The following is a 12,141-nucleotide window of genomic DNA, read 5'->3' as shown; positions in this document are numbered from 1 at the left end:
AAAGGGAATTTATCTGGCTTTATTTCAGTAAGAATCGCGGCTGTATATTCCACAATTTCCCACCCAGAATTCGTCCATAATTATAATCGACAGTGGGGTGTTTGACAACTTTGTGCGCATTTCATCCCTTTCCTTCTTTATATGTATATGGATATCAGTGTAGGCTTAATTTGTTGGACCCAGGATGTTTTATTTTCAGCAATACAAGCCCCTGTGCGTAGATTTGGGTGGATCACATATAAGCATTAAATTCTTATAAACATAGTTTAAAATGAAAAAAGCAAAAGTATAAATTAATCCGAAAACACTTAGACTTTTAACACTAAAACTTAAGTTTAGAAAAAGAATTCCGAAGTGAATCTTCGGCCGCCTGATACTGTCTCTAAAATACATCGAGGCTCATCAATACCAAGTGTTTCGGTGAAATTAATGTTAATATATATCAGGTCTGAAAACGAATTCCTTACTCGATCGGTTTCAGATGTGAACAAAGATATCCTGAACACTTGCAAAACAATTAATGCTCTCTCATCTCATGGAGTCATACCACTTGTTTGACGGTTTGTTTAGCATATATGCCTAAATGCCACTGGGCGCCGAGTGTAGAAATGTAATGTACATTAACTATACCGTTTTCAGTTAGTTTTGGTATTTACTCACTAGTATGATGCGATGCATATGTGAAAGTGTCCAGACATTCTCGAAGGGATAGACCCGTGAAGGGCCTGGGTAGAATATGCCTTCAGCAACCCATGCTTGCCATAAAAGGCGACTCAGCATGTCATAAGAAGCGAATAACAGGACTAGGTGGCCAGGCTCCCTGGCTTGGTTGACACATGTGTAGTATTTCCATGGCTGATCAGATCAAATCAGCGATATGTCACATTTCTTACACACCTGAAATAAACCCTAACATGTTTTTTAGATGATGAAACTATCACTATTCACAAGTTCAAATTGATCACAGTCCGTCAGCTGGAGATACATCTGAACGCGAAAAGTGGCAGTCTGTTTAGTAGCGCGTATGGCCATCTTGAGCTTGCCGTGCAACGTCGCCTCGAAAGAGTGTCCGAGGCAAGTGGTTCCATTATTGAAAACACCGATCTGTTCCAGCAGGGAGCCTACGAAAGCCCAGAGGGGTCAAAATGGGTTTTTTTAATTTTCTGTTTTAAAACTGGTAATAACAACTTTTGAAACTGATAATAACCACTTTTTTCTGGTAATTACCACTGTAATATTGTTTTCTTATGATGTCTTTCATATCTTAATTTTTTTATGCTATAAATACTAGTTTTGTTATTCAGTTATGAAATTTAAGACGGTAATTATTTTCTGGTCAACCATCAGTTGAAAAGAGCGTGAAATAGGTTTATTATAGTGGAATACCAAAAAGGCCTTTTCTTTACGTCTGTCATTAAAATGACATGATTAAAAGTATAAGTGCAACTGACTGTTCAAGGAAACGTTTGCAGTGTTCAAATCTCAGGAAAATTTGAAGAGGTTTATTTGTATCTATCAGGCATAATTTAATCTTTATAAACGTTTAAACCCTGTTTAGAAGTATACATTTGGAAGGATAAAAAGCAGCAGAGAATCATATGTTTTCAACAAAATTTCCTTGTTTATCTTGTCAGAAACATTTTTTGTCAAATGGGTTCAGTTATTTAAAACCAGTAATGTGCGAATGATTCTGGGACGTGCAGTGCTATTACTTATTCTTATTACAGAGAAAACACCATCAGTGGGTGACAGATCGCTACAAGGCATGCCACAGCATAACTCGAGTTGGTCACGAATGACTGCTGATTACCATTGACTAAACGTTTCATAGTCAATACACTTTGCATGATATTCACATGGAAATGACATCGATATTCCTTTCATTTGATATTTATTTTATGTCATCATTTGAACGATTTTATGAGGTGAAAATGATGCTTTTGCTACTTTCAAAATCTGTCATTTCCACAAATATGACACAAACAGGTAGAGACATTTTAATGTTAATGTTTGACTTCATGTTCAGTGTCTATGGGATTAAGAAAACATAGGTTTGGTTTTGGAGATCACAGTGTGGACATGTAGCTCATGTCGTATTTGCCATATCCTACCGACAGTCAAACATTTACAATGTTTCTGCTCACAAAATAAAGCTGTTTCAATTTTCTGTGTGCAAAATCAGTCAGTAAAACAGTTGTTTAAGCAAATATGATGTTAGTTTTGATTGTTATATGATATTGTATCATATATGATACACAATACCCTTATTCCCATTGTATCATATACGATACATTTTGTAAATGCCCGAACTGTATAGATATTTCCAATAACGTGGTGGATGTGTTCAAATAAGTTTTACAGAGCTATGTTAAAGTTTTAGAATTTCCCAATGCATATTTCTTATATGCACTTATGTAGTGGGCAGTGAGGGTTAAGAACTCGACAAAAAGTTGCTCTAGCTGTTCAGCATATCCTTAAAACCGTATTTGTAAGGTAGACTCTCTCCAGTTGTTCTAGAGGGCACTCGTGCATGGAAAGTAACGTTAATGCTTAACAGTGGTTCATCGCCCTCATATTTAACTACTTTACGAGTACTAATTAGAGATAGAGGGGCCCCACCCGAACCCCGTATTAAACAATTATTAACTTCCTTCGACCCCTAATTTTCGGGTCTTTTGTATTACAGTAGGGTTAACAACTAGTTTGTATTACACGAACCCATTGTTTACACAGAAAAGAGAGACTGCGCAGAAAGATTATACAATTAATAAAAGGGTCCGTATGTAGCCACAGTCCCCCAAGGGTGAATTAGAAAGATAGTAGCTGCACATTTCTCCCAAGGGGGACTGCGTCGGTGCCTTTCCTTTGCCATGAGAGTGCTCCGCTCAGGTGGACCCTTTACAGAGACGCAACTGATATGATCTTGATAGCTTGATTCACGAAAGGTGCAAGGACCTGAAGTCCCTCGCTGCACGAAAGTTTCAAGGGATCTACAGAGACAACGACAGGATTTGAACTCAACACACAGCTGCGCAACTGCACATGAAGCCCATACCTGTCTATTGCGTTATTGAGGACCAATAGCAATGTACTTGGTTTAACAAATTTATCCTGAGATTCACTGTATTGCATCATTTCTGTGTTTAGTGTGGTAATCGGATATTTATATTTGTGGATATAAAAATTCGACTACTATCATATAAACTTGATTGTGACGAATTACTTGAACAATTAATTATGGAAGATAATGAACCAGTCGATCACAAATGAGACAGACTGGTAACCCTGGCGGTATGCGGCAAAACCAATCAGTATCTCAGTGAAAATATTACTCCAGATAAAATTCAGAAACTGCTTGCCAAGGGAATCAATAAACTATTGGGGCCGAGATGACAAAGACTATTGGGTCGACTATGACCCAGATTTACACAGGTACAGGGTCCTGCTTCCTTCCTATTCCCCCGGAGTGCCGACTTCACCTTTAGGAGGACCTAGAGAAGGACCCATTCAATGATAATGCTTTGTGCGGTCAGTTTTATACCAAAAATATGGCATGTTTTAGTCCCGATGACGGCGACTATTATTACAGCAAAGCACTGTCAATTTAATAGATGGAAAAAAATAATAATAAGAGTATCATACAAGATGGACACTGCTGCCCAAGAAGAAACGATGACACAGTAAGGGGAACCCCATGAGACCTCGATACAAGTCACCAGGAAGAAGAACCCTAAGACAGTCGAAGCCGGTAGAAAAGGGGGTTTAGCTAGGCACCATAGGGGTAGCTACACTCTGTGGGTACCCGTAGGCGCGACTGCTGCTGCCACTGTTGTCTCATTATTCATGCTATATAAACCCAAACATGATACAGCCATTCAGAAATTACAAGCAGCCCAAGCTGAATACTGAAAAAATGTATGCAGAGACTCGACTTCATTAACGATCAACTACTACGCAAGAACCATGCCTTGGCAATGTTCAAGGATGCTGACGAAGTCACAAAAGAATACTACATCCTGACCAATAAACAGCTCGAACCCCTCGGTGAAACCACCGCACTCTCTCAGTATTATACGCCCCGGGCAGAAAACAATTGAACTGACATTCTCTATACTGGGATGATAGTTTTACAATGTGTTTTGATAGATTCATTGTATCTTACGAAGTTTTAACAGAATGTATTTTCGTAAACTTTATTTCATTAGGAAAAAAACGACACCTGTGGTCGGAGATGCTGGTGGGTTGATGTGGTGACTATTTACAACCCGAGATTACTTATGGATTCATTAAGAAATTAGAAATACAGAAAATTGAATGAGTGGGGTTAGTTTTACGCCGCACTCAGCAACATTCCAGCTATATGGCGGTGGTCTGTAAATAATCGAGTCTGCACAACACAATAAAGTGATCAACAACATGAGCATCGATCTGCGCAATTGGAAACCGATGACATGTGTCAACCAAGTCAGCGAGCCTGACCACCCGATCCCACCCGTTAGTCGCCTCTTAAGACAAGCATAGTCGGAACTTCAAATGAACTAGCTAACCAACCAACCAACCAGCCCTGTGGCTTGCGCGAAAGTAACAGATTTGAAATAGAGGAAAGGGTGCTCCCGAAGACATTTTTCTTACTCACCATGGTGGAGATGAGCAGTAGCGTGAACAAATCCCGCACTGTCGTTTTCCCTTTCAGCTCTGAAAACGAAAAGGAACGATGCTGGAGGTTTTACGAATACTCATAATGAAATGACACGTCAAGTACATACTCGACAGATGAGAATGGAGATGTGTTCCGTTCTATGCTCAGATGTTCTTATGCTGTCCATTAAAAGATTTTACTTGCCTGTTTGATGAGTCACGATGCGTTCGGCCATATCTACCTACACTATTGTGCATAAAGTTAACGCAGACTTGGGAAGATGAAGATTTCGTAAGATGCAATATGTTTCTGTTCATTACGTCTCATTTTTAAACGCGGGATCATATGATGTGAAGTTTAACCCACAAACGGATGACGCATGACACGACCTTTGTTGTAGTCTGTTTGAGGCCTCTCTATGTCTATCACATACATCATCACAGTTCAGACAAGTAACGTACAGTCACCAGGAAAACGGGAGAATATCACAGACATCCAATTTAGATGGTAAATTGTTACAGCAAGAGTGGAAATGTAAGAAATCAGTGACGAACTATAGACTGGGAACCAGCAACCTACCTGCTGTGTACTGATTCGTAGTGACAAATCTGTTACTTCACTATTCATTCTATATATTTATCACGCTGCACCGAAAGCCTATCCTCTTATGCACTCATATAACATGTGTGCTCAATGAGGTGCACATACACGTTACACACGTGTTCAGCCCGTGTGCATTCCCTTTAGCGCCAGTGTGTGACATCTAGGCAGCAATGTTTGAGTCCCAGCTCCCTACTGGACAAATCGACACTAATCAATACAAGTATGCTGAGAAAGGATTAGTCGCAGGATTATCGACCTGTTCACCATAATTATTCGCACAAGGTTCCACTTTGGTATTGGAGCCTAATCACAGCACAAAATGCAAACCGTGACTTATCGAGAGAAATATACTGAACATCAAAAGAACATTTGATTTTAACTATAAGACATACACGTGAACGCCTTTATGGATTTCATTTTTTGGAAAACGTTTCTTTTTCTGTTCAGTATACCGCCAATGTTAAACTGTCCGCTAATGTTAATATTTCGAATATTTATAATGTTGCTATACTTTTTGGAGTAATAAAAGTGTTAAAATTCGCAACAGAATGTCAATGCGTTCTCCTTTGGCAACTTAGACAGCTAATGGCTATCACAAGGACATGAAAGGTGTGAAGTAATTCCGCTTCTAATACCTAATTATTTATTTGCTACATTATGATATTCATATTTCATTCTAACAGAATTCAGGTGACAGTTAGGTAAGGAATTGTTTTGACACCAACATTATATTACAAACTATGAAAGTTTTAGAATAAACACGCCACGTCACAGGACGAAGATGATTTTTGTCTCTAACCAATACCTGTGGAGATCCCCGGTGGGAAAATATGGGAAGATTCAGTAGCTATATGGGCTCCTGAACTATGTACCAGGATGTAACAGTCACTGGAAAAAAGTTCACCTTTACAAGCTTGTAAATCTTTTGTAAAGATGATGTTTACAAGACATTTACAATTTGTAAAGATCCACAAGGGGAAATAATTGGTGGGTGATGGTAAAACGGTCTGCAAGGCCTCAAATTCACGCCTAATAAATCCCAAAGGCTAATTACAGTTTGACCACTCGACATAATTAATGAGGTAATTGGGGCGTGAAATAAGAGTGGGACAGACCACTGTTCAGTGAACAGGGGTCACTCTGTTAGGGGTAGGATGCTGATGCTCTTACTACAGTGTTCGGTGGAGTGAAGATGCATTGGTGTGTCTTTCACTATGCGCAAGCTGTTTAGAAAAGAATTTCGACTCAGTATCCCACTTATTTTGTGTTTGAGAACAGTGAAAAACAATAACCATAAACAATATCACCTTGTCACCTCTGATAATATGCTAAATGATAGAGATTGTGTTGTGATAACATAACACATGACAGTATATGTTGCTATGAATCATGTGGTCGATCCAACTTTTACCAATAGTACCAGTGATACAGATGGGATAGGTCACCTTTTGAAATATTTCACAATCATATTTGATTTTTGTTGTTTCTGTTGATTCTTCCTTTCTGTGGTCAGCCAAGCAACAATCCACCACAATCCCATAAAATCATTGAGGCATGAAGTCCCATAAGCCAACTGAATAATTTTAGGCTTCGTGGGACTACACCTGTTGTACACGGGCTATTTTGCAGTTAACACATACTGCTATATTTAACATAACTAAACAATAACCATCAGGAATGGAAGCCCATGACAGAAATGTGCCCTGGACAAATAACAGGTTGGAGGTTGGCATGGGAGGTTAAAGTAACTTGTTGGAAAAGCCCATCCTAACGTTTTCGAGATGATAAATTTCATGTTGGACTGGAGATGCAAATTAATAAACTGAACATAGTGCTGGCCAGACACTGCTCTCAAAGAAAAAGAAACATCAAGACCTCCAGAGATAACTGCCCACCCTGGAACATAGGGCATTATTGATATGTTATATTATTTTGATAGGTTATCTCATGGAACGAAACCTTCTAAAAGGTCACATGAAAAAGGAAAACACATCTTTGCAGATTCTGATACCTTTTGGTATGCAGTTACCGAAACAAATCATAAAAAAATGCCAATTCAACCTATAAAGAAAAAAAACGCGATGGAAAAAACCCGCGAATTCGGAGTTCAAGCGATTCACTAAATTTCCCCTAGCGCTGGGGGAAGAAGTTTCAACAGTTGTGCTGCGCTGCGCCCATACCGCATGCGCAGTGAATAGGTTCACGGAGCTTGAAACAGTATGCATGCCCGGAGTATGAGATCGTGAGCAGTAGTCTAATCTTGGTTGTGTACACAAACAAGTAATTAATCTACTCGTTACATAAAAACATGTTGATTGTAAGAAGAAGCCTCTATCACAGAGAAAGCTTAATGTCTGGTTTATTGACACCTATATGTATGGCTGCCTGTCTGCTAAAGACTATATGCAATACACAGCTTCAATCATTGACCACATGCAATTTAAACTTAACACCTAGCAGGCTATACGCCATAAACAAAATAAATTCATTGATGACACATGCACCCGAGTCCTGTCTCAGCCGCATTATGTAATTAAGCAGGTGTGATACTTGTACATATGACATGTTTTTATGTCTATGGGTTGCAAAGAAACTACATCCGTTTTTCTCGGATGACTGGATCTCACGGAAACTGGTGCAAACGCTTGTCAGTTTCAAGTCCTGCTTTGTACTTGGACGAATTACAATTTCCACCATCTCTACTGAGATGATTTTTGATTGGATCGAAGGCAAATTCAGAGGTGGGTTTACAAAACCCAACATCTCTACATACATTCTTTATGGATAACAACATAGTGTATATGATTTTGTTTGACAACGGTATATCAGTCCATTGTGAAACGACGCATCATATACAATACAAAAAGTTGTTATCCATAAAGAATCTTACTTTCTTGTGACTCGCCATACTTCTAAAATGCCCATCAAACATATCTTTCTGAACATACTATGGTCCCCACCTTATGAGCCCTCGGCGTATCAGCAAATGAAGCAGACAATCGGTAGCCGTCGTTACACTTGAGTGCACATCCACCATTAATGACTGGGTTTGGTCTCCCGCGGGCTTCGTTACAAGGGACGAAAGTCCAAGTACAACCAGGGATACTCTACAATACTCTATATAGGCTCCCTGGTACATCATATTGCACTTCTGAATTGCGATTGTATGCTTGTAATTTTATTATTTTCTTACAAACAGCAGAACTGATATAATGGAATATATGTTACTAATACTTATAGTGGTGGAATATTTGACATGTTGATATTTCATATGTTTTGGGTTTTTTTTTATCTCGTGATCAATAGTGGTAACGCCAAATACTAGTAAGTTCTTATCCACCTTGTGCCTGTAAAAACACAGAATGGCCTTCGTTCGACTTTGTGCATTGTCAGTTTATTCACATGGCATAGGAACCATATTTGAGGTGTGGCGAGTCACACTGTTTGCATTTCCCTCGCTACTCTGCTACATCTTTATTGGATAAAAAATTGGATAAAAAAAAACATTTTGAAATTGTTTCTGATGAGTTGTAGGCTGGTTTGACAACTTGCAGTATCATCATCGCGATAATGCGTCGAGGAGTGGGTTGTTTAGGTGGTGAAAGTTGTAATGTGCTGAATTTGGTTTATGACGCGTGAACAAGGAATTTAGCATAACACTGAAATAAATTTGATGTTCGCTTGATAGTGCTCCATGGTCAATACTGCACTGTTGATGGAAATGGTATTCTTTAATGCGGAATTTGTTTCACCTTTATAATACTCCCGTCTTTCATGCAAATTAAATTATCCCAAAACAAATAAACAGTGTCAAGCTTACACTAGGTGTTTATTTACAGATTATAACAAGAGGAAGATTAAATTTCATACAAAAACATTCCATTTACAAATTTACGGAAAATATTTTACACATTATTATCAAACATACAATCAAAAACAATGGGGTAGCATTGTAGTTGTGCATTCTTTAATACTTGTTCATATTTTGATTTCTTATGGATGGGGAGGTCTGCCTGTTGCATCCCTTTGACTCGATTTCTGAAGAAAACAGTCAATATGATTATACTTGTGAATGGTAAACCAATGTGAAAATAGAATCAATGGTTATTCTCATTATCTCATAGCAGGTATTATTGATACTTGTGTATTTAGTGCATTAGAACACAGGTGTTGTATGGTACAACCTTTTTTCTCCTTTGAAAGATCACACGGATTACTACTGTGGGGTGATTGTTACTGTATCTCCCAGCCTTGAACAAAGCCTCAACACATAACAAGGCCTAATCCCTTGTTCATTGATGAGCAAGTCATGTCAGTAAGGGTTCATTAATTAACAAGGCCTAATGAATTGTTAATTGATATCATCTCAGTTAAGATTCATCAATTAACATGCCTTCTTCCTTTCTAATTGATGGTAAGCCAAGTTATGTAGTGCATCCTCTTAAAAAATTTTCATCTAATTCTTGATTCCCGAAAGCTACTTAAATTGGTTTTCATGTTTACTTACTGTAGTTTTTCTGGAACTTCTTCTCATGACATCATTGTGTTTGTTTTGGTTGTTTTTCTTTCTTGGGACGGTTTCCTTTTTTGTCTGCAAACATCTTGTCATAGCCACTGCAACAAACAAAATACAATACCCCGACACAAACTTTATGTTTCTATAAAACTGACGTATATTATAGAGTGATTACAGAATTATAGCAAGAAGTCACATGCACCCGATTCAAACGGTTGAACAAAATCGCCCATAAACATCACATTTTGTTACATAATTTTACTGTTTGGAGCTCAAGAAATGAGCATTCTTATTCATATGACAGTGGGTTGTGCTCATTCTTTGTTGTGCACTGATGCATATAGGACAGAGCATTAAGCAGAACTGCAATACCTTGAAACTCAGCTTGCGGAATAACAGGGAGAGCTGCCTTAGCGTCCTTATTCTGTCCTGTTTCCAACCTAAAAAAATACAATTCTAAATTTCTTGTCAACACAATGAAGATACATTAATGTCGAGGTTATTGTAGAAACACCTGAAGTTTTACTTGTTGAATGGTTTAATGCATTGAAACTCTTTCAGTTACTGTATTTAAATCATATTAAAGTATATTCTTACGTCTGTTGTGGATTTAGGGTCATTCCTTCTACAGACTCAGCATTCCGTACAACCTGCCTCACAGTTGTCTGTGAAAGTAAATTCATGGGGAAAATGCAATGAGCATTTTGAAAAACCTAACAAAATGACTAGCAGGTATTGCATCTAAAGTCTTAAGTAAAGTCGAATTACTGCTAATACAACATTGTATAAGAATATCTTGTCTGAAAACGTTACAAACATTTACAAAGGAATAAACAATCAATTTAGTTTTTCAAATATATTTGTGTTAAATTTGATTTTGAAATGCCTGAGCGATTTTGAAAAGGATATATCTATTAAAGTGACTATTCCATCCATATAATGACGTGTGATATGGGAACCCAAAATACCTATATGCATGAATACTGGGATTAGTCTGTATTGCTCCGTCATTGTTGTTTTTGATGAAACCTATGTCTTAAAACATAAAACAGAACATTTTACATCTGTAAGAATATGTCCAAAATCAGTCTTATACTGATTATACATTATGATTGAAATTACATGCAACAGGTAATCCTTCAGCTCAACCACAAAAAACAGCTGGTGTTACCTGGTTAATATATTCCACCCCCATAGCCTGATTAAGTCCCAGGAAGGATATTTATGACATGTAATAAACCTTTGATTAGCCAATTAGTCGGGCTGTTGTTCTCATATCGTGATTCAATATACTAAACACTTACTGAATGGCAGGGATACTCTACGACTCTGTATATTGAGCTCCCTGCTAGATGATATGGTAGTCTTGAGTGTAAGATTTCTCAACAACCATGCTGCTGAAGGAACACCTGGCATCATCAGGGTTGCCTTACTGATTTTACAAATAATATACTTGCATCATCTGCAATATACTCACCTGAGCTGAATGTGCCCTCTGAAGAAATATCGCTGACAGACATTCTGAACGGTTTTGTAGATGTAAAGTCTCAAATTCACGATAGCAAAAATGTCCGTATGTTGGTGTGAAATGATCAACTGCATTTTCCCATCGGGTGTTCATGTATGTATTTAGATCTCTAAAGGTCATCAAATTACTTTGAGTTACTCTTCCTCTCTGTAACCTCTCCAACCAAGAAATACAATGGACAGTGCACGTGTACACAACGGTTTGTGAAACATGTAAATAAAGGTATGTCACTTTAATATGAATTTTACCAATTGACCATGTTGTTGAAATAGACTATTGTTCATCAAGACTGAGCGTTATCAAAACACTAAAACTCAAATCGGCCAAATAATCCCACTAGTGGTATCCTCTTTGGATTGAAGTTGTTTATTTTAAGAGTAAGAGAATTATAAGGCATGCTCAACTGGGTTTGGTCGTTTAATTAATCCCACACAGCCATCACCAGCAGAGGGAATGATTTACACATCTCATTTTTGTGCTTAATTATTGTGTTTGTTTTTTATTGGTAAAAAATGACATGGGATTGTGAACAGCTTTACAGTTTATATCGACACCGGTACCATACAACATACAATACAAAATTTAAATGCAGCATGTGTTGTCACATATGTATATAAATTTGAATAACAAACATGGGTAAAGCTTGAAGAGAATCTTATATGGAAATAGTGAATTATCTGATCTCAATAATCTGTCCATCTTAAGATCTGCCTACCTCTTCGTCACTGCTTCTTTTAGATTTGATACTATATAGGATTGCAGAATTAACCTCGTGGTTTGTCATATGATAATCTCGTATTGGAACTTTGGTTTATTTACCTTTGTAAAGTGCATTCCACACATACAAACTAATTG

Source organism: Haliotis asinina, chromosome 2, assembly GCF_037392515.1.
Source record: "Haliotis asinina isolate JCU_RB_2024 chromosome 2, JCU_Hal_asi_v2, whole genome shotgun sequence".
Lineage (NCBI taxonomy): Eukaryota > Metazoa > Mollusca > Gastropoda > Lepetellida > Haliotidae > Haliotis > Haliotis asinina.
The sequence above is the reverse complement of the archived record's forward strand: the minus strand, read 5'-3'. Positions refer to the sequence as shown.